Genomic DNA, 24243 nt, shown 5'->3' on the forward strand with positions numbered 1-24243 from the left:
GGGCAAGAAAAAGGAGCTCGAATGACTGAGGTCTCAATTGCAGAAAGAATTGAGAGAGTCCACAGTCAAGACGGGGACCAAAGAGAAGAGAATTGTACTTAAAATATCATTGCATACAAAAGAAGAGATCGGAGAGGGAGAAGGGAGAGTTGCTTAGGGGGACCAGGGTCAGGGAGATAAGGGAAAGGAGAGAGGTGACCAAGGAACCAACTGGCTGGAACTTGCCCAAGGAAAGGAGCCATCAGGGAGCAGAGCCTTCGAGGTGGAGGCAGCAGCTGGGAGGTGGCTAGGGTGCCAGGGCTGACCAGACACTGAGTTGGCAAGAAAAGCTTTCCTATTGGGAGCAGAAGTGTTCCATGCTATGTGTGCAGACATGTGGTCTGCCCTTGCCCCACCCTCTGCTCCTAACTCAAGGCGAGCCTCTCCTGGAGTAAACATAGATGGAGAGAAACAGAGGCTGAAGTGAGCAGTCCATGAGCCGACGGTGGCATTGTGCAGGCATCCTTTGGAGAAAAGCTCCTCTCCAGCCTCCTACCCGTACCTCCAGGACCTACTGGGACCCCTATTCTGGTCCGGCCTGAAGGAAAGCAGCCAGTGTCTTTCCAGAGCCTGCCTCCCTCCTAACCCTGTCCAGTGGCCCCTGATGGGGAGAGCCAAATTTCTCATCCCATAGTAGAGGCGCCCCTCCCCCCCCCCGCAGCTTCTCTGCCCGAGGGGTGGCTGCCAACTCTGAGGAGGGCTGGCAGCCCCAATGCCTTTCTGTTCAAGCCCAGAAAAATCCCATCTTGATGCTAGCCTATTTCCCATTGACAGAGGGGACAACTTTGGATAGTCCAAGGAGAGAAGCAGGTTTGGGGGACATAAGATGATTTGCACAGAAGCAAGGTCTTGGATCCCTCCACCCTTCTGGAAGTTTCTCGAAACTCTGTCCTTCCCTGATACTCAGGAAGCCCTGAGAATCCAAGGACCAAGGAGGTTCAAATGGAGGTTGGCACAGTCTGGGGCCTGGGGTTGGAGAGAGAAGCTACCCTCCCCAGGGGAAGTGTTGGAAGTTGGGTGCCCAGGAACTGCCTGGAATAGGCAGTTGTGGCTGGCATATGCACTTGAGGCAGGTCCCTGGGGCCCCAGGAGCCACTCCCTCCCTCCCCCCGCCCAGGGTCTTTGACCCTGGCTGACCCTGTTTCTTACTTCCAGTCCACTCACCCCAGGGAGGAGAGCTGCTGTGGGCTCAGGAGACCCCACGAGTGCTCCCATGAGGCTCCCCTGCTCCTTGTGCCACAGAGCTTACTGACTCCAGGGCACTCAGTAGAGACCAGAACTAAGAGAAGGCCCAAGCTGCCCTCTGGCATGGTGGCCTGGAAGAGTCAGGGGCTTAGAAAGTGATGAAATTACAGTTCATTCAAGGAACCACCAGCAGCCTGGGTCAGGGGTTAGGTTTAGGATTTCTCTTTCATCAGGTTCCCCAGGCGAATTTCTCTGGATCAGCTGCTTTGACTATTCAACCTGCAACATTGGGATCTCCACTATTTCTACTTCCTTGACATGGCAGCCACTTATACATTTCCCCATGGAAAGGGTTCCCCAGAATATGCCCCATGTAACCCTACCAAGTAGGCGGTGGTGAAACCATCCCTCTTCTCTGCTCTCTCTTCTTTCCTCATTCCACCACACCCCTCTGTGATTTCTTCACGTATTTTTCATCAAACAGCTATGGACTTGACCTTGGTGTCAAGGATACAGCAACAAGTGGGCCACATGAGCCCCTGCTCTCAAGTTGCTCACCACATCCCAGGGAAAGCTATGGTCCTAAACATCACAAGGAGAGGATGATGGATACAAATCATCACTAGGAGAGGACAATGGTCACAAATGTTCACCATGGCCTTTGTTAGGCTTAGATGTCAATGTGCCATAGTCTTTCTCCCACATCACACCTCACAGAGAGCTAAAAACACTTTAGATGGTGAAGATCACAAAAATGTCACCAGAAGACTGCTTTTGCTCAGAGTGGCACACAGTGAGCTAGACCTGTGCTCATCAAGATCTCATTGTCTGAAAGAAGCTGCCACTTTGAGTGTCCAAATTCCCATAATTTCTCTTTATGCTCTACAAACAATTTTACGGATCAGGAAAAATCCTGGAGGCTACATTTCCAAAGTAGGGAACCTTTAAAATGCTAAAGACTCCAGGTCTGTGAGGGGTCATGAGGGGTCAAATGCCTCCTGAGACTAGGGTAAGGGGAAGCAGGGAACCCCCAAGATACAGGCCCTGGGGTACTCTCCGAGGCTGGGACTGTGTCTCAAAGCTGCCTCCTTGGTATCCCCAGTTGGAGGGCAGAGGACCAGGGGTTGATCCCAAGAAGAAGGTGACAACACAGATGATGGTCAATGAGGAAGTCTGGGGGGCTCATGGAGTGCCCAGGAAGAGGAGGTGGGGGTTACATTAGGTATCATCAAGATGGGCTTCCTCAAAACCAGAAACAGGACTGGGAAACAGGTTAATGGAAAAGCTTATGTATATTTTAACATAATTAAAAAACAAAAAAACAAAAACAGGACACTGAGAGGAAAGACGAAAGGTGTCCCTGTCCTAGCTCAGATAACGGATCAGGAGTATGAGGCAGGGCCTGAACTCTTCCCCTGTGGCCTCTTCCATTATTGGCCTCCAATATGCCTGAGGAGGAGAGCAAAAGGAAGCAGTCTAAATCCAACTCAGATGCCTAGAGGACACAGGACATTGGAGAGATAGAAATTCTGTGGTTGCATCTGCAGATAGGGAGTAAGAGTGACCTTCTCTCTGCATCTCAAAGATATACAGAGAGAAGAGACAGAAGGAACCCAGGCAAGGATGGGAGATCTGCAGAGACCAGAGTCAAGACAGTGCAGGTGTGAACACAGCCTACCCCTCCCCCAATACTGCCAAGTGCCAGAGTACCCCAGTTCCAGAGGGAGGAAAAGGAGGGACAGGTGGGTGGAGAGGAAGCAGCTGGCCAGACTCTGCCCCGGGCTGCTGGCTCTCGAGAATAATCAGATTCTTTTGGATTTCATGGTTCAAAACATACAAAACAAGAAATCAGAAATTTTCAGAGGCAGAGAAAAATGCTGGGGAAAATGTGCCCAAGACAAGATGAGCAAGATACTGTGTGATTCCGAAGGCGCTTGCCTTCTATATAGTGACTCTCTCCTCAGCTCTGGATTGCCCTGCTACCTGGAAATTTGGCAGTGGAGGGTCCAAATGAACTGAACTAAGAAGGATTGAAGAGGAGAAAGAAAACAATGCAGGACTGGAGGCCTGGCTGGATGGGAAACAGCCAGTTCCCTTTTTGAGTCCAGCTATGCATCAATTTCTAGATTAGCTGACCCTCTTGCTCCCACGTACAAAGATCCTTTGCAGGGAGCGGGGGGTAGCGTGCAGAGGAAAGTGGCACACAGAGCACATGAGAGATGTCCTTGGCCTTAGAAGGCCCTGCTCTTACTGCTGCTCTCAGAAGCTGTCCCTCTGGAGCCGGGAATACAACAGCCCTGCCCCCAGGCTCTGCACAGCCTCTGGTAGAGCTCATTTCCAGGACAGGTGCACCTGCTGCCACCCAAGATCCATGGCCCAGGCCCTCCTCAGTCATTCGGGAAATTTCTCTCCTCCTTTCCTACAGTCCTGCCTTAGAGTCTCTCCTCTCCAAAAATCCCTAAGGAAGTATGTTTGCTTTCTTTTTCTCATCCCCAAACTTCTATCTCAGTATTACTGTGTCAACAGTGATAAGCATCCTCCTTTTCAGAAGCAGAAAAATGATACTACTGGGCTAGATGTCTTCCCTGGAGAAAGTTTACTAGCTTAACACAAAATGGGAGAGTACAGGGTCAGGGACCAGATACTGTTCAGTAAGTATCCGGCTGTTGCAAAAAAGTCAGGTGCTCTTCTGGTTTCTGTGAAAGTTCAGACTAGGAACTTTATTTTACTCCCTCTTGAGACTCTGGCAGCCTTGAGAAGTCAAGAGCCAACAAAGCCTTCAAAGTGTGCCTGGCACATCTCTCCTAGAGAAAAGCAGTGGACTGTTCAGGAAATGATCAAATTACAATTTAATCAAGATATCTGGACCTGAGGTCTTGGGCCTGGGATGCTCCTTGTACTGATTCGAATGGGGTATTTCTTAATCTGTGGCCTTTGAATGCTTACTAACTTCATGACTAGTCTCTCTGGAATATCCTACAGACTTCATCAATATATCCACTGAAAGTGAGAGAAGGATCCAAGTCCTTACCTTACAAGAGCTTCCTACTTTCAATCAGCTCACAGTCCGAGTGGGAGAGGAAGATAGATCCTTGAGTGTATAATCTTACAACCATATGTTAAATGCAGAATAGTATCCTGAGGTACTCTAATACTCAGAGGACCCCAGAATCATTCAGTCAACCATAGTAAAAGATTGCATGGGCTGGCAACTCTTTCAAAGAAAATGCTTTTCGGTGGTCATTAGTCTGTCTTCAGACCAGTGCAGGGTAAATGAGACAGGATCTCACTTCACAGAGTGGGAGGAGTTTTCCTAGGGTCCAGGTATAGGGGATTGAAGTGCAATGATTAGATCAGGAACTCTTGCTATTTCTAGTTGCAGCGGGAAATGAAGTGGGATGGGTTAGGGACTTGTTCCTTATGGACTGCCCCCCTCTCCAGACAGTAGACACTTGAGGCATCTAAGAAAGAAAGAAAGGGGAAATGGGGACCACTTGACTCATGAATTTCCACTCTCAAAAAGGAGACCAGGAAAGGAAGGTGGTTTTGTCCTTTCTGGAGGGTCCATGACCCTTTCTTGCCTCATAGTCTTTATTTTGTCTCCCCAGAGACAGTCCTCTTATTTTTTTTAAGTAGACCAATACAGATACAGAATATATACCCTAAAACAAAACAAAGTAAAAAAGAAATAGCAAAGAAGAGCAGCAGAATGGGTGGAGACATAGATCCTCAGAGTCAAGAAACAGAGCAGAGCCCTGGAGAGAGAACTAAGGATGCTGTAGACATGAAGGCACTGAGGGAGGGCTCCCAGCCAGAGAAGCCAGAGCTGACTGGGTACCGGGGCAATGGGGAGCCAAGGTGCTTCTTACTATGCATACATACCGTGTTCCAATCAGGGAAATGAAAGGGAGCAATGGCCGGGCACTCCAGAGCAAATTGCTGTCTGACTTACCCATTTCTCTTCCTAACTCTCAGCATAAATTTCTGAGGAAGAGGAAGAAATCTATAAAGCATGAGCCTTGTAAGTTTGCCAGAGAGGGGGAAAAATAGAAACCAGGAATTTCACCAAGAGGTGGGGCTGGGGCTGGCTCCTGTCTGTAGGACACACTGGGAAGTGTCTGTAGGTTGGAGGGGAGGGTGTGGGGCAGAGAGGGAGGACTTGATAGTCAGGGAGAAGTTAATGGAGTACATCAAGCTCTTGTGAATCCCCCTGATAGGACTCCTTCCTCTGTCCCCTGAGTCTTTCATCCTGATTTGGTTCTCAGCCAGGCCATAGTTCAGATGGAATACTGAAGAAAATTAAGTTGACTGAGACCACAGATTCTCCCTTCAAAATAGGCATTCCCAAAACAAATGGACTTGGGCCTGGGCCCTATCATCCCCAAGAACTATAGTTCTCAAGGGCCAGTCTTGATTTACCTTTACCTCCTGGAAGGGACATATATCCAGCCAGGAAGTAGGGTGAGCTGTCTGCTCCAGATGGGACTAAGAATGGCTTTCCAACTATAGTTTGGGCATACTCTTATTCATGTGCCATAGGTTGGTATAGTTCCTTTAAGAAAGACAAGGCAAAAGAGGGATCAGAATGCATTGCTCTGATCCCTCTTTCACCTCATCCTTCTCTTTGCTTGGTATTGCTTCCCCCACCCCCACCCCCAACCTTGGCTTGGACCGTCCCTGGCTGACTCCTTTGGATTGGCTCTTCTGACAAGACTTTGCTCCCACTGGACCTCAGAGCACCATCCTGCTGCTTTGTGGGCCTCAGGGAATCTTGCATCTTTGACAGATGTGACCTTGTGGTGCAGAGGAGAGAGGATGCCTATTTTGAAGGGAGCATTTGTGGACTCTGTTCTTTTCCATGATCATTTATTAAGCCTCTAAATTTAATGTATACATTTTTTTTGGCCAAGGGCTGAAGGAGTTTGTTTTGATCTGTAGTTTTGGTTACACCTGCTTGGGAAGGCAAGATCTTCTGGCAACTCCTGCCATCCCTAAGTCTCTGACTGACTTCAGATTGTCTAGGATCTATTAGGACTCTTCAGCTACAAGTACTCTGACATAGAGAAGCTATGCCTTACCTGGAAGTCCTTTCTAAAACTCATGGATTCATATTCCTGTCTTTTCCTCCTGGCTCCTTTGCCATATCTGCCTCCCAAATTGCTACATATTTTCTTGCCTCTGGTATACATAAAAGACTGAGAGTTAGGCATCTATTCTGATATCTTTCAAAACACATCATGAAAATTCATATATCATTCAGATTCTCTAACAAGTCAGTCTTGGGGATACAGTAATGAATGAGAAACAGTGTCTTTTCCTCTAAAAGCATTTAATCTTATAAAATAACTTCTAGTACCTTCTAAGACACAAAAGGTGAGAAGTTGAATTTGTAAATTAACAGAAGTACTCAACTCTTGGATGGTAAATGGAAAAAACCCATGAAGACCCTAGTCCATGAATGGCTGGGTTGGGTATAAGGATCTCCTGGGAAGTGGCTTGCAGTCCAAGTAGAGAATCTCTAAACTCCTAGGAATCAGACATCTCAAAAGACTTAGCCTTTCTGGATGTGGGATCTATAGCTGACACAGGGAGTTGTCTTATCAGAGTTCCCAGTGAAAGGCAGAGAGCCCGGCGGGCAGAAGGCAAGATGTGGTTTTGTGAAGACATTACCTCACCAAATGATCGCCACTGCAAGAAAGGAGAATAAGTAAGGAAAAGGCAAGCCCAGAAGGAGATAGAAACCATAAAGAACAATGGAACAGGACCTGAAGACAGTACATTGTTCCATACTTCTCTGTTTATAAGCTGGTTTGCCAGAACACACTCCAGGAATAGTCAGGGGGTATCCCACTCCACCTCTGCTATCCTTGCGCCCTGCCTTCCTATGAGGAAAAAAGTACAAATGAATAAGCTAGAATGTCTCAATCAGAGAAAGAGAATCTCATAGATACAGAGAGAGAGTTATACAAAGAGAGACGCAGAAAAAGAACAAAATGCAGAGATAAAATAAGAGAGCTGTAATAAAAGAAATATAGCAAATGAATTGTAAACATCCCCTGGGGGACAATCCAGGACAAAGAGCAGTGAGTTGATATATAAATGAATAAATGAATAACTGATAGAGTGTCATCAGAAGGCAGAAACAAAAATATCTCTATACAACCTAACTCTGGCAAGGTTCAGGGCATGCAAAAGAGCAGAAGCTGAGTTCTCATCTATAATACCTTGTCCCACTGAGGCCAATACCTTTAGCACCCTAGAATCTCTCACATACTCAGAGCTTCAATGTAAAAGTAAAGGAGCAGAGAAAAGTCCTGAGAAGAAGGAGGAGGGAATGGAAATAAAGGGCAGATGTAGGATGAGTTTGAAGAAATTAGGGAAGGGAAAAAAAATTCTGGCCAGCAGTGCTGGGCACAAGGTACCTGTAAGGCTGAAAATGTACCCCACAATCATCACATTCCCCCACCCCCATATAAACCTCTGGTACAGATGGAAGCAAAGGGAGAAAATGTTGTGGTAGGATGCGGGTCAGACAGTTTGGGACTACCAAAAAACCCTCAGTTCATTTAATCTCTTCTACCTTTGAAATTAATTATTCAGACTCAGGGCTGATTCTCTATCAGATGTGTTTGGATTCTACCCAGGATTCAAGATCTCTTTACCCTAAGTGAGGGCAAGAGGAGGTGTCCCCTGATGGGCTCTTGGGTGGATAATCAGGGTACTTGTCCCACTAGGGTATAGTGAGGGAAGACTGTGCCATTATTTGCGATCTCTGGCCTTTGACCTCATATGTGCTCCCAACCCTATGTTCTAGCTGGTACTGACAGTCAGTCCTCTGTGCTCACTCCATCTGATCAGCCTCTGATGGCAGGAGAAGAAGGAGGAGTCAGCTGAAGTTGGCAGATGCCTTTGAGTTTTAATCAAGTCTTTGAAACAAGAGCACTGAACAAGACCATTTCTTTTCTACTTCTTAGCTTTGATACAATGGCTACATAAGATGTCTCAGGGCAGAGGCTGGTCGTGTTTGTTTTGTCATCATCCACAGTAGGGCTTGGAATATAATCTACCCATTTCAACAAACGTCTATTGAGTACTTAGTAAATCATACTGGGACGTCTGCTTTCTCAAGAATTTTATCAAAAGATTGTTTGAGATTAAACCAATTTCCAGAGACCTTCAACCGTAGCCTGACTCAGCTTCCCTTATGGCAAGCTATGGGCAGGGGAAGGGGAAGGCACAAAAGGTCTCACATGGTTTAAAAAATTGTCCCATTGCATTTCAGATCAATAATCACAAACCCAACCTAAAAGCTGAGACCAGAGTTTCCATCAGCTGAGATATGGAATCAGTCTTAATCCTTTACTACAGGAGACACGCACCTTTGTTGAAGCTCTTTGCAGTGCAGACATAGAGCTCTCAAGAGCCCACAGTAGTCTCAGACTATTCAGAAAAACTGCTCTAGTTTTAGGGTTTACACGCTAAAAGTACAGTGCAATCAATATTCACTCACCCTTTTTCTCTCCTTTCTCCTCAAATCTTCTTATTCTACCTTCATGCTTTAGTTGGCCTTTCCCTCTGATTTACTTAATAGATACATAAGAAGACTTTGGAAGTCTAGTATCACTGATGAATATCACTTTAATTAACACTTATTGACCTTTGGCCAGGCTTCTGTTGGTGTAGGGAACTGAAAATTAATGGAGAGTTGGTTTTTCCCATTGTGATAAAGTCAATATTGACAAGGGGCAGAGGGACTGCAAGGAAAGGGAGGCTGGGCCAGGTGGACAGGGTATCCTTTGAGGAGTTATCCAATGGGATACAGACAACATTGGGATACAGTGTGATTTCTTACTGTTTCCAGTTGGAGAAGAAAGAGCCAGATAGTGAGGGTGATTAATAAGAAGCTTGATCTCTTCAGTTATTTTTTTATAGTTAATAATTGCAGGAGGGTGGGGAGAGAAAGGCTGGGCAGCTAAGAGTGTGGGAATGGGCTATTCAGAGAGTTCTCCAGGGCAGGGTGATCTGGCTGCATCAACTGTTCCTTGGGGAGTAACATGGCAACCTGTCTGTTTCCTTCCATACCCTTATTGCCCTTGCGGCCAATTGAGGCTCCTGCCATCCCTGCTTGTCTGAGGAAATATTAGATGAGCAAGACAAAAGATGAACACTCACATCCTGATGCTGGCAAATGAGAAAGAAAGAAATGGAGAAACAAATAATTTTCTAAAAAGTTTTCTCTAGAAAGAGAAAATCAGATATAATGGCAAAAATGCAGAGATTTGGAGGATGACCACTGAATAGGGAGTAGGGGGGAAATGCATTACAGGGAAATCTAATCAGATGGGAACACACAAGAAGGGGTGGAATCCTAGGTAGAGAGAAGAGGAAGAACAGAGAATGGAGGCAGTGGAAACTCTCAATCATACCAGGAAGGGCACTCTCTTCTCCCATCTGGGCTGTGGTCCAAGCCACTTGATTTCTTGGTTCCTAAAAAAAGGTGAAAGAGGTGGTTTCAGGGAAGAGGCGCAACTAGAGATCCATATAGGGAGAATCTGAGGAAGCTGTGTCAAGAACATGGAAGAGAGTCTCAGGGTCCAAAGAGTGCCCATTCCTCCATAATTTACCCAACCTATTCACACATACCCCAGCTATCTGTCAAGTGTCTGATCCAATTTAGCCTAAGGGAATAAAGAGAATAAAGAAATTGGATAGAGTGGAGGATCCAGGCTATATGGCAGCCTCCATCTACTTGCTTATCTGAATCTAATTTGAATCAATACCACCCCTTATTCTTGGGCAGCTTTGAGGAATCTGACAACAGGAAACCATCCATTCTTTTTTCTTAACGAGTGGTTGCTGGGCAGGACCACAGTGTGGGGAAAAGCAGAAGATATCAAGAATATGCCTTATAAATGTCAGGATTCATGTCCTTGGTACCACATTTAAGGCTATTAAATTTACGGATCTCTTCTTTGCCAAGATAAAGCACAAACTATATAAACACAAATACAGTATATATTTGTATATACTGTATATATATATATATATATATATATATATATATATATATAAAACAAGGTGTTAAAAGAGGGCTCATACTTTATTTTCACTGATATTCTAAAAGGCCAAGAAAAAAATGGTGGAAATTTTTGGCTATTTTTTTTTAATAAGGAGCTTTAAAAGGGTCAAAGAAGGAGATCAAAAACTGATACCAGACCTTAGTCCCACACGAAGGGTATAAAATATTTGAGGCCTGGGAAAGAGAAGGATCTTCTTTGTAGAAAGTTCTTGAAGTGATGTGGCATTTTTACCTCCCCCATATCACTAGCGAAAGAAAACTGAAGGTACCACACAGGGCCCTTAACATGCATTTCTTGGATTTTGCAAAGCACAATGCACTGGTGCTTGACCCACAGATGACTGCTCTAAGGAAAGGGAGTGAGACAGCAGAGCAGAGACTCAACTTCCCTGGGAAGTGGCTGCATTGCCAAGGATAGGAAGTGGAGCCAAGGTGGATCACTGTGTTGCATTGACCAGATGTGTTGCTCCAGGAGAAAAGCTGACTAGGAAGCTAAATTATATCATGTCCATAATAGCTGCTAGGAGGGATATGGTAGTGGTTGGGAGGAGTGTTTGGCTGAGAAGGAGGAGGTCATTGCTGAATTGAAGACATGCTTTGCCCATGGCTGGGAAGCAGTTAAATGTGCTCCATGGGGAAGTACACTCGATAGTACTTCACAGAAAAGTCAGCCCTGAACATGCACAACCAGATCCCATGAAAACCAACCCACTGCCCCATTCCTGAATGCTGAGGTGGAAATCAAAGATGGGTGAGCAGAAGGAAAGCTCAAGCCTGGGAACTGGGGAGAAGTTAACTACACCCACTAATGAAGGAGGGAAAAGGCTTGAAATGAAATTCTCTGTTTTGACCATTACACAGGGCTGGGCATTTTAGTTACTAAATGGATCTGTCTTACGACTAAACTTGACTGAAAGGCTGATTATAAACTGAGAGTTCCTGGAAAAATTATGGAACCAGCCTGAGCTTCCACTCAAATAAAGGAGGGCAAGAAATAGCTTCACAGAACAGATTTTCAATAATTGGTTGTTCTTGAAATGTGGAGCTTTTGGGTGTTGTAAGTCATTAGGGGAACTTTGCTCACTCCTTCCCCTGCTCTTTGATTATGCAGGCTTCCCTCCAGCCACCTCTGACCTGACAGGACATGTTCCAGCCAGAGTGAAGCACTTTGAGTTTCAGGAAAGAATACTTTTTCTCTAGTTCCTTGATCTTGACACATGTTCTTGACTCTGCTAGAAAGCACTCTTCCTGCCATCCTTCTTATGGCATGATTCTTTGGGTGCCTCTCAGACTTAACTCCTTTCTGAAGATCTTTGGAATTTCTCCCAATGAGGAGAGAGCCCCCACCCCCACCCAAAGACTCCACCAGCATCACCACCCCCTGCTCCTCTCTGTGGCTCAGAAGTCAGTGTCCTCATTGCCAATTAATTTGTCCTTCATCTCTCCCAAAACACTGTAAATTCCTTGAGGGCAGGGATTCCATCTTATTGATTCATTTATTTCCCAGGTTGGATAACTTCTTGGTACATCGTAGATGCTCAGTTAATGTTTGTTGAATCAATGCATGAACACACTCATACCCCCTCCCCCTTTGTTTGGACATGTCAAATATATGTGTATGTACCTCTGTTTACTTTCTGGGCAACGACAAGCATTTTACTTTTATTACATGTGATTTGAAAATCACTTATCTTGAGAGGAAACAAGGTGTAGAAAGTTTAAAATGGAGGAAAGGAATACAGAGAATAAACAGATTTGTTTCTGAGGCTTCGGTAAAGATAAAGCAGAGGGAAATTAGAAACCAAAGAGTTGTGGCATAGGGGCTAAGGAGAGGTGGCTCAGTTGTGGGTCTGAGGCCAACTAGTATACTGTGCCATGAAGTGACTTGGGATATGGCTACTAAACAAGGCTCATGAAAAAATAAAAGCAAAGCAAAAAAATAGAAATAGCTTAAGCATATTTTTGCAATGCAGTCTCCAGAATGTGCTGGGACACTAAGTCCGTAAAGGTCCATTGGGGTCAGGTGAATCAAATTATTTGTGAAAGGGAAGGGTGATAAAAAGATGTGAGAGCAGAAGTAAGCTTGTGTAGTCTTCCCCAAATTTGGAAAGAATAATATAAAACCTTTGGGTCACAGTCTATCACTTTAGCAGTGCCCCATGATAGTAGCAGACCTCATGGGATGGCTTCAAGATGTACCAAGGAAGCATCTCCCGGGGGCTGGCTCAAGCTCCTATGCCTGTGAAAGCTGTTAGAATATCTGCTTACACTGTGACCCAAAGATAGAAGTTTCTTAAGAATAGTCCCTGGGACATGTGCACGGGAGGGGGGGGGTGGAGCACAAAAATAAGTGATGAAAAATTGTTAATTAGGTGAAAGAGATGGGAACTTGGAGGCAGCTTATACTAAAAACAAAAGAAAAGAAGTAGATGAGGTAGGATTACTTGAAACTAAATAATTGTACAGACTAAAAAATTGTAACTGCTAAATCCATCATACCTGTAATATCTTTAAGTTGTAATTGCACTGGGGATTTCAGAAACAGTTGTAGAAAATGCTTATTTAGCTCTACTGAGGAGATTAAATGCAAGTCAGAGCTCTGTCCAATTCAGGGATCTTGAAAATCCTCTGTGACTGGTTATTGGGTCGCAATATGGACTGGTTATGGAGCCATGGAGGAATACTGGTTATGGAGCCATGAAGGAATACTGAGTAGGAGGAAATCAAATCAGAGATGGAACCATACAAGCTATGAAAATTTGGATGGGGGACTTGACACAGAATAAAAAGATGGCTTTAATATTTATATTGTCAAGAGGGAGGGGATATGATGCAGTCATTAGCAAGCATCTCCTTGAAGCTAGAATGTAGTAGGCTCAGAAAAGTTTCAAGTAAGTCAAATATGATTCATGGGTGACATTTGAAAGAAACAATAGTAATTATGGTCATAATTAGACTTCCAAACAGATACTAGCTGAACTCCACAGAAGCCAAAGCCCCTTAAGGCAAGCAATAGCAGCAAGAAAAGGGCTCCATGATTTCTGCCAAAAGACTGCAAAGCCATGAGTGTAGTCCCACATATGCAAGGCCTGTAACAAGGGTGATGATAACATATTCAAGGGGAAATGGGCCAGAAGTGTTGGACAGTGTTAAGAGTATTCTATTCATCTGCTTTGGAATGGATTTCAAAGCTGTATCCTAGCCAGTTGTGAGGCTGCATTTGATCATAAATAATTACACCCTTTTGATGAAATATTTTAGCTCTTTTTCATTTCATTACAGTTTCCAGAGTGTTCCTACTATGAACCTATGAACCCAGAAGACAAGCCAGGAGCAGGTTGCACAAAGCTTCCCTTCTCCCTGTCCTATGGCCACATTCAGAATTGCCAGATTTCTATAGTAAACTTCACTCCGTCATGTTCAAATTTTCATTTGTAAAATTTTAATTTGAAGATGCACTTAAATGATGAGCTCAGGAAAAGCTACACATCAAAATAGACATTTAACAGATGGTCGAAACAGTAGCAAACTTAAATTTGATAAAAATGCAGGAATGATTTTTATACCACATTACTAAAATGCAAAAGAGAACCAAATTAAAATCCAACATTTGTATATTTCTCATTACCATCCTTAAAACTGTTTGAAATAATTCTCTGAAGTTTCAGAAATTTTTAAACAATTTTATTTTATACAAACCCCTTATTAAATTACAAATATCTTTCAAAATATAATAGGACACATATTGACATGAGTCATGGTTTATGCCAGTGGTTCAAATTATATGCTTCATAAATAATACAATAAAAAATATACTGATACTTAGTGCAGCCAAAGTGATTGTTTAACTGGTCTTCTGCAAAATTTAAACAGGAGAGAGACTTAAAAGTCTAAAATTCCAAGGGAATGACTGAATTTTGATTTTGTCAGATTCTTCCTAGTTCTGCAGAACCTTGTTCAAATTTTGCTTCCCGTTTTCTCAGAAACATATAGATGACAAAGCTTAGATGATAATGTCATTCTATCCTTCAATTAATGATAAATGTTGTCTTAAATAGTACAGGGTGAATGAATTTCACAGGGGTCAATTACCATTTCAAAATAGTCTTATTTCTCTGTCCTAAGTGAACACGGAGAGGATTTTTTTTTCCCCAAAAACGCTCAAACCCTTGCTCCACATGTTGCAAGAAAACTCCTCCAGTGCGGATTTGTGTCTGATGAATATCTCTCTCCAGCACCCAGCAAAGGGTCAGGAACATAGTCCAGTAGCCAGAACTGATGGCTTCTCCTGCCAAGTCCAGAGGGTCTGAATGTGGGTCCGCACTGGTAGCATCTTAATGCTTCAGCTTTTAAAAATGTATCATGATCAGTAAATAAGGCCTTGTGTCCCTTTAACTTCTGATTTTCGGAAACATGTTTGGGCAGGGTCAAACACTAAAATATCCTTTGCTCATCTTAATGTTCACACAGGCCCTGATTTAACACTATACTGGACCACACAGGAGACAGTTGACAGTCACTAAGCTAGGCTACTAAAGACTGCATGCACTCAAGCTGTCCCCAGGGAAAGTTTGGAGATATTCTGGTCAGAAATTTCACTGGGACGCTAACCTTTCGAAGAGAAATATAGCAAGACATTTAGGAAATCCAGAAATCCAGTGATCCACTGTAGAATTATGAAAAGTTGCGCTTCAGGATTGACACTGTAAGGATTTGAAGAGAAGAAATGGGATGTCCAATTTTGGCACCTCTCCTAACAGCACAATAAGTGTGATGTTTTGGTTATATCAACATGAAAATAACTAAATATAGGAGGATTAAAATCTAATTTTAATTACAACCTTTGCATCCCCAAAGAATTTTGGACAACATAGAAGTCTTTTTATTTTTCTTCATTGTCTATTATATATCTTGTTTCCTTGCTAAACAAAAGAATATCTTAGGAGTAAGCGCTGTGTCTTATTTATCTTTGCCATTTTTGTATCACTTCCTAAATTTAGTTTTTAGGAGAGCCACACAGCAGGAACTTAAGTAGATTTGTATTGAATTAACATATAGCCAAATCCAAGCTTGCCATAATGTCAGATATTGACTTGTTATTTGCATATCCAATAATCTTTGCCGGCATTCTCATTGACAACAGCATGTCAATTGCACAGGCAGATCAATTAGGACCTAGGTCAACCACAGATGTCTGTATAAATGCCTGAAATAGCAAAAGTTGCCATTAATAAAGTTTGGATTAGTGTTATAGTGGAAAAGTTAGCCCAGAATATTTTTAAAAAGAAAACTTCCAGTTTCCTAATTGGATAAAATACTTAAAGAGCATGAGGTATTTTTTTAAAGATAGACTACAAAGGAAATATAGATAGCTATTTGACTTCAGCATGGTGGAGTCTGTTCTATACACAAAGCAATTGACATCATGAAGAAAAATCTTGACAAATTTGATTACACAAAACTGTTAGTATTAAAAAAATACTGTTAATATTAAAAAATATATATTTCTATTACCAGTACTGTTCTATTGAGGGAATTAGAACAAATGAGATTTTTAAAGATTTTTAAGCAACTTCTAAAAGCATGAAATCTTAAACAGATTAAGAATGGATTTGAAAGAGAAATTTATATCCATGATACAATTTTATTTTTTTCCATGATACAATTTTAGAAATAAGCATGTTGGGATGCTTGGGTGGCTCAGCGGTTGAGCATCTGACTTTGTCAGGGGGTGATCCCTGAGTCCCAGGATCGAGTCCTACATCGGGCTCCGTGTATGGAACCTGCTTCTCCCTCTGCATATGTCTTTCTCTCTCTCTCTCTCTCTCTCTCTCTCTTTCTCTCTCTCTCATGAATAAATAAATAAAATCTTAAAGAAAAAAGAAATAAGCATGTAAATGACCTCTTGAATGTTATGTTTCCTAATGATGAATTTCATTGAGGTTTGAGAGAGAAAATACTAATAATCGTTTAGACAATATTTAATTAAAACCAGTATTTACAGTTCTGGTGCATTTAAGAAAGATTGTTGCCAATTTTTTTTAATGTATATTTCTATTTGGTAACCAACTTAAAATAACCAGATGATTGGCTTTCTTACCAAAGATGAAGAAGAGCCCTTACATGAATAAAAATTGCCTCAGGGCTTCACTTTAGAAATTTTGAAGAAGTAATTTCTGCCATAACTATGTAATGGTCTCTACGTATAAAATTTAATTTCTCACATATAATTAAAACCCCCAAGCTTGTTTATATAGTAAGGGTAATAAACTTCCAAAGTAAATACTAGTTCTGACTAAAATACATGCTAAGAGATGTTGGTTGTGTTTCAGAGGGCAATTCTCTGTTTCACCAAATAGTGGATTTACTCATTGGATTATGAGTCTTCTTTTCTCATAGAGATGCAAAACCACATACTTTGAAAATCATCCCTATTAAATGGTTGGTTCATACATGAGACTTTCCAGAAGCAAAAAGGTCCCTGGTCAGAACGCTTCATTATAAAAAATTTTAAAAAGTTAGTCATTTCAACTAGTTTCATCTTTGCTTCCCCCTTGGCCACCTAGGCTTCCCAGGTGGAGCAGAAAGGACTCAGACTTTGTTCTTACAGGATAGTCGGAATGGGAAAGTCTTGGAGATCATCAAACATAATCCCTTTACTCTGCAAAGAAATAAGGCTGAGACTAAGAGTAATTGACCTGACACAGAGAAACTGATGAAAGTTTTAGTTCTGTTACTTACTTGTTATGAGGCTTTTTTTTTGAAATAGACATTGTATCTGATTATTTAAATCACTCTGGATTTCAGACATAACCATTCCATGATAAACCCATCTGTATCTTGGGGGCTGAGGTGGGGTGGGGAGAGCTCACTTAAAATAATGCAGGTGTTCTGTTCATATTAGGCTAGTCCAAGACAGTTAACGCTAAGCAATATTCATTGCATGCCTTCTGTCTAATGCTAAGTTAATCAGCATGGTACAGGAAAAAAAAAAGAATACTAGTTTTGAAGCCAGACAAATGAGAATTTAAACTTCTATTGCTTACTAAACAGTTATCTTGGGTGTTCTTCAACCTCTCTGGACTGGACCTCAATTTCCTCATCTGTAAAACATATAGGAACAATGTTTTCAAATTTATTAGAAAAATAGGATGATACGGCTATGAAAAACAACTATAGTAATAGATACTCAGTAGACATTAGCTGTCCTCTGTGGTTATGAAGTTAAAAAAAGCCCTTGCTCCTCCTTCACAGGCACATTTGTCATTAGATAGAACTTTCTATCTCTGTTCTGCTGGGATATCTGATAAAGGTGGGAAGGGAGTTGTGTGTCCAGGCAACACTGCTTATGGTTCAGGTGACCCCTAACTGGGGAACTGCATCCCTACAGAGAGGAAGTATAAATGGAGTAGGTGTTAGGATTCTTCTGTCAGGGTGTGGCCCTTGCAGGGAATCTAGCAGCTGAGCTAGAGACTGTTTCAGAAGATACTGGTTCCTAGTTGGAACATGGGGTTTCTTCTAAGCCAGGACAGCTCTGGCACTTGCCTGGCTTAGTGTCCTTCCCTTACTCAGTAGCTCTCACTGGAGGGACCTAAAATAATATCCCTTGGACAAATGTGCAGACTTCTGTAGGACTGTTCTTACTGAAGAGAAATGCTTGATGCTGCTCTGAGGGCACTCTCTGCCCTTCCTGCATCCTTCTGAGAGCCAGGTCTGGTCTGTGGTAGTCACGCAGGTCTGTTCCTCTGGGGCCCAAAGAACCCTAGGTTGATATTGTGTCTTTCTACAGGCATGCTGAGAGATACAAAGGACAATAAGACTTGGAATACCTAGGTGTTTATTACCTAGGGGAGAAGTTGTGGCATGCACACAGTTAACTCTATGCCACACCAGAAAGTGTCATGAGAGAGCTAAAAGAAACCAAAAAGAGTTATAGAAACACAAAAGAGAGAAATGGCATCAGCTTAAGAGATAAGATGTCTCTCATAGGACAGCATTTAAGCCAAGCAGAAGTGCCATGCTTCTGGGAGGACAAAGCGTTCCAAACATAGGTGGCACAGAGCACAGGCCAGAAGACCAATGCACGGGAGTTGTAGGGGTGAAACAGGGAAGTTGGAGAGATTGAGGTAGAGCAGCAGAGTTTGGGGGAGCAGGGTTCTCCAGCTACTCACAGGGACTCTACGGATTAAATAACGTAAAGCTGTGTTCTCTGAGGGGGTGCACAAATACTCAGAAAGCTGACCAATAAATCATGAGACAGCAAAAATGTCATGGAGGTGTATCTTCATAAAATAGGAGAAAGGCCCCCTGCTAGGTGTAAGGAGGTCAAATGTGATTTCAAGAAAAGAGAGCATACCAGGACCAGCTCTGATAGGTACTCAACTGGTCAATAGCTCTGAAAAAAAAAAAAAAAAAAAAAAAGGTGTTGCCAAGTGGGATAGTGATGTGCTGAAGGTACCGTGGGGGGACCCTCTGTGATCTCAATCGTAAGAGCTTGCTACAACAATTACTTTTAAATGTCCAGAAGCACGTGACGTTTTATTTACTTTTTAAATTATTTTTAATTGAGGTATAGTCTACACACAGCAATATAGTCACTTTAGGCGTACTACCTGGTCATTGAACATGACGAAAATGTTCATCACAATAAGTGTGGTCACCATCTGTCACCTTACAAAGTTAGTACAGTGCTATTGGCTATATTCCCTATGCTGTGCTTTTCATCCCTGTGGCTTACTTATCTTATAATTGGAAGTTTGTACCTGTTAATCCTCTTCACCTATGTCATATGTCTTTCCCTCCTCTCTCCTCTGGCAACCACCAGTTTGTTCTCTGTATTTATGAGTCTAGTGTTGTTGTTTTTTGTTTGTTCACTCATTCATTCTGATTTTTGTATTCCAGATATGAGAAGTCATAAAGTATTTGTCTTCCTCTGTTTCATTTCACTTAGCATAACACCCCCAAGGTCCATCCATGTTGTCACAAATGGTGGGATTTAATTCTTGGTTATGGCTGAGTAATATGCCATTCTGCATGTATACCACATCTTCTTTATCCATTTATCTATTGAAGGACCCTTGGGTTGCTTCCATATCTTTTTGGCTATTGTAAATAATGCTGCAATAAGCAAAAGGGTGCATATGTCAAATTAGTGTTTTTTGTTGTCTTTGGGTAAATGTCCAGGCATATGGATCATATAGTAGTTCTATTCTTAACTATTTGAGGAACCTCCATACTGTTTCCCACAGTGCCTGCTCCATTTACATACCCACCTATAGTGAACAAGGGCTCCCTTTTGTCTACATCCTCACCAACCTTTGCTATTTGTCTTTTTGATAGTAGCCATTCTGACTGGGATAAGGTGATCTCTCACTCTGTCACCATCCAGTCATGCTCCTTTTTCCCAAATGTGGAACTAAATTTCTTGCATAGAACCAAAATCTCCCAAAAGAATATTCAACCCTACCTACTAGATGGAATGTCACCTATGTTCATTGATATTTTGAATGCATTTTTCACACTGGTAAGTTGATTTACAACCAGAGTCTTGAAATGCAGTCTGTAAATCAACATTCTACAACACTGTTTACCTGTTGCAAGTGGAGAAAGCAGAAGTCAGGCTTATTTAGAAATGAAGATGAGCAGAGTAGTCATTGGAAAGTCCTAGAAAAAAAGAAACTCTGAAGTGCCAACAAGAATGTAATTGAAGCTACTGACTGTGGGGAGGGACACATATAAATAAGAAATGGGATGATTAAGAAGGTGTGAGACACTAAAACATCTGTAAAAGATGTGTATTTGAAGTTAGAGAAACTGGGTTCAAATCCCAGTCCTGCCCATGTCTGAAGTACATAAGAGAGGGTTGTTGGGATGGTACCAGAGATGATTTGCAAAGAGTGTAGACCAGCCCCTGTTATATAGGAAGCACTGATTAATTAAATGCCAGCTGCTGTGAGGCTGAGATTTCAAAAAAAGAAGAGTGGGCTCCATTGGTAGAAGTTAATAGGAAAAGTGACATGTGATGTGATTAGAGTAAGCTCTGCATTTCAAATCTAGAAGCTTGAAAAATTCTTGGCACTTAAAAGTTGAGTCTAACCAGGCACAGATGCAATGGAGGGCAGTTGTAGGTCATCAGGGGTGAGGTAGTTGAGGCTTTTAGATGAAGCTGGAGCAAATAGCATGGATATGGCATAACCAGGAAGAGAGGCATCATGTGGAAGGAGGGCTGGGAGCCAATCCTAAAGTAACCACAAAGTAGGGAATGTCTTGGAGAGAGGACAATAATGGTAATGACCTTTGGAGGACAATAAATATAGAGGAGTCTTGTAAAAACAAACAAACAAAAAAAAAAAACTAATAAGCCTGTTACTTGGGGATAAAAATTGGCCTCCCAATTAGACTCTCAATTAGGCCTCCCAATAATCAAGTATATTACTTTATCCGAACCATGTTTTCTCATACCCAATGCATACATATGGATAAACTATTTTGACACATGATTAAATGCATATAATTTGTATATATAAAACTTTATGACACAGGAACACAATATAACATAGTGTCCAAATATCCATATCCTTAGTGCTAGGCATTCAAAGCTATTTGTTGAATAAATGAAAACTCCCAGCTTCGCCACTTAGCCACAAACTAAAGGAGTCTTGATAATGTGATTAATAAAATGGATATGGTAATACCCAGCTCATCAAATGAGATATGTATGAAGTCCTTGGCACATAAAAGGAACTCAATACATGACAACTGTAAAATATTGTTATTTTTAATATGTCAAGCACTGATTTTTATTATTATTTTTTTAAAAAACATCTTGGCATGATCTAATGAAGTTGATATACTTTATACTCCTTCATAACTTCTACAACCCATCAACATTATACATATACTTTACAATATTTTAGAAATTCTGATAAGCACTGATTTTTAAATGCTTTATAAGCACTGGTCTAAAATTATATCACATAAAACATTTTCTATTTCATGTGGGAAATAGTCTCATTTTAGGAAGAAGAAAATATATTTGAAACCTGTAAAGTATCTAATGTAGAATTCATCTTGATTGTAAATTAATTTATAATTAATATATTATTTATCCCCAAGACTAATGCAGGTGACTGTGATTCCTTGGCACCAGGTATTCACAAATGTATGGGTCCTAGGTAATGTGAGAAATATTGGGAAGATAATGAGACTCTGACCCTATTTTTCTCTGAGTGAAAAAAATGTATGAACGAAGAGATGAGCAAAAAATATAGTTTTCTCTTTGATAACATACAAAAAAATTGCAATAAATCAGTCATTTTGTGTGATTAATTTAAACTGTTCAGAGGTCTCACGGAGAGAATTTGCAACATGTGAGATTGTGGCATTCTTGGTGGGGGCAATGGGCAGGGAGAGACAATGGCATCCGGAGTCAAACCTCAGAGCCTTGTTTCAATGTCCCAGAAGTGTGTTGGGACTTTCCCGGGACAGTGGCACTTTGATGACCTCCCAGCCTTCTGTACCCAAAACACTGCTCTCTCCAAGCTTTGCCTTCTTTTCTATCAGAAGGAAAGAGAACGGTGCACTGCATGAAGTGGAGCCTAAGGGGGTATATTTTATTCTTTCAACTAGAAATTTCAGGACACTAGAATTTGTTTTCCTTTCTTTCTCCATCTCTTTTTTTCAGAATGGAAGAGTGACACCACCAGGGCTTCAGAAATCAGAACTAGAGCAAATCTCTACCTTTTGGTGACCGTGTGATATTGACATTTATTGACTTTAGGGACTTCCATTTCATCATTCATAAAATAAGGACTAATGCTACCTTTCTGGTTAAAATTAAATAATATGAAAATAAGAGTATTAGGGATGCTCAAAAGATGTTAATTCCCACTCTTTTTCCTCTTCATTCTTCTCTGGCTTCTTTGAAGGAAAGGGAAAGAAATAGAAAGTGTTATCAGCTAGGTGAGCAACAGGGAAAACTGATATAAATTCTGTATGCTTGGAGAACTTAAAAAATACTCACAATCTGGTAAAGTTGCAAAATTCCATCTTAACTGTGGCAAATCTCGCTAAGATATTTAAGGAAAATATACCTAGAGAGGCATGAGTAGTCTGATCTCAACAAAACTCATGAAGATGTTGGAATTTTCAGATAGTTCTATCTCCAAACTCACTATAATCATAAATACCCTAACTGTTGATCTCACTTGGAATGCTCAGGTGGGAAGACCAAGTGTTGAGAGTGCAGCAATGGTGGTCCCAAAGATCCTTAAAAAGGTAGTGACCTGGGGACCCTGGGGATTGCATCCCACTATGTAATACAGTTATATTTACCATGGAACTGGTTAGCACTAAATTGGCAAGGTCAGATTGTGCCTTTTTTAATCAAAAGCACAACACTGCCATTTCCATTTCCATGCTTTGTGCATTTCTAAATACAGGGTCAGGTTTACATATGTTGGTGCCAAACAAGGTGAAAATATTAGCACCAAAATAGAAAATTCTAATAAAAACCATAATGCAAAGGAGTCCAATCATCCTTAACAAAATAAGTAGTTTTGTGGGAACCTCCTGTTATTCCTAAGTACAGAAACATGTAAGCTCATAATGAGATTTCCCCTCATGATTTTACTTTGGGGGAGGCTGAATTGATATGTTTAACTCATTATATATGTAGATAGTAGATCTAAAGTTAAGAAACTGTATAAATAATAAGTTTCATTTTAAGGCAGTAAATGTTATTTTATTCCATTACTCAAAATACCAATATTTACAATTTTCTATTTTTGTGAAAGAAAACAGAACAAAAACTTAAAGACAAGGAACCGTTAGAATTTTGGAGGCATCTCCTATTTGAGAACCTTAATCTGAATCAATGATAATTTGTTTCCTCATTGTCAAAGAATTGTACTAAATTTCATCTGTGTCAAGAATCAGAAGACAGATTTTCATTTGCTGGATCTTTTTAGAATATATATCTTTTGGCTAAGAAGGAGGTCTAAGAATATAAAAAAAATAAAGATAAATCTATAGCTGAGATGGCTTTTATTCACATAAGGATGTATGCCCCTTCTAAAGAAAATAAAAGTTGACAATTACACAGTCATGCCACTTGCCAAGAATATACATTATCTATTTTTTCTCGCAATAAATAAAACTACCTTTCTTCATTTTCTTATTTTGTGCATAGAATGAGCCAAAGACACTGAGTTTGTCACATGGAAAAGGTTTAATTCCAGAAAGGAAGCAAAAATAGTAATGATCAGGTCCATGACCTTGGTGTTTAGAAGATTAGTAACTGCACAAGGGCTCTTAAGCACCCTCCAACCCAGACAGGAATTCATGAACATTCTGCCTTGTATATTTAATATATCACCTTCCCTACCTCCTTTATTATATTTACATTCTTGAGGAAAAGGTATATTGCATGCTTATAAAATCATATAAATAGCATTTTCATATATATTTTGTTCTATTTCCTACTTTTCATGTAATTACATTTTTGAAATGTATCCATGTTGCTACATATCAATATCCTTCCTTCTGCAGTATACTACTGCCTCATATGCATATCCCGCATTTTACTAGTCTTTTATTAATGAATACTGGGATTACTTCCAATTCTTCCCCTTACAAAAATAAATACTGGGAGTGCATCTCCATACACGTTGTCCTGTGCTCAGTTGAGAGTTCTCCAAGAGTATATAGCCAAAATGAGACAAGTGAATCATAAAATTTATCCACATTCCATTTTACTAAATACTGCTGATTGCCCTCTCAAATGACTATATCAATTTACACTCCTACCAGCAGCATTTAGCCATGCTCCACCAACAGTCAAGAATATCCAACTCAAATGAACAATATCCACTTTTAACAAGTGGTATCTCAAAATAGCCTTGAGTCCATTTCTCTGGTTACTAGTGAGTTAGGTAGGTCCC

At 41.2% G+C, this 24243-nt stretch overlaps 1 long non-coding RNA gene across 11 annotated transcripts in view; it reads left to right on the plus strand.

Annotated features, from left to right (window-relative positions):
• Positions 1 to 24243, plus strand: part of LOC144297014 (uncharacterized) — a 44629-nt gene that overhangs the window by 3047 nt on the left and 17339 nt on the right. For 5 of the 11 annotated variants that reach the window (XR_013364031.1, XR_013364023.1, XR_013364026.1 and 2 more), the window contains exon 3: positions 13586 to 22579. This is a non-coding gene — a long non-coding RNA (uncharacterized LOC144297014). Of the gene's footprint in view, positions 1 to 2809; positions 2886 to 5199; positions 5246 to 13585; positions 22580 to 24243 lie in introns of all 11 variants that reach the window. The other 6 variants (XR_013364028.1, XR_013364040.1, XR_013364051.1 and 3 more) reach the window with 5 other exon arrangements.

Source organism: Canis aureus, chromosome 2, assembly GCF_053574225.1.
Source record: "Canis aureus isolate CA01 chromosome 2, VMU_Caureus_v.1.0, whole genome shotgun sequence".
In the NCBI taxonomy this organism is placed as follows: domain Eukaryota; kingdom Metazoa; phylum Chordata; class Mammalia; order Carnivora; family Canidae; genus Canis; species Canis aureus.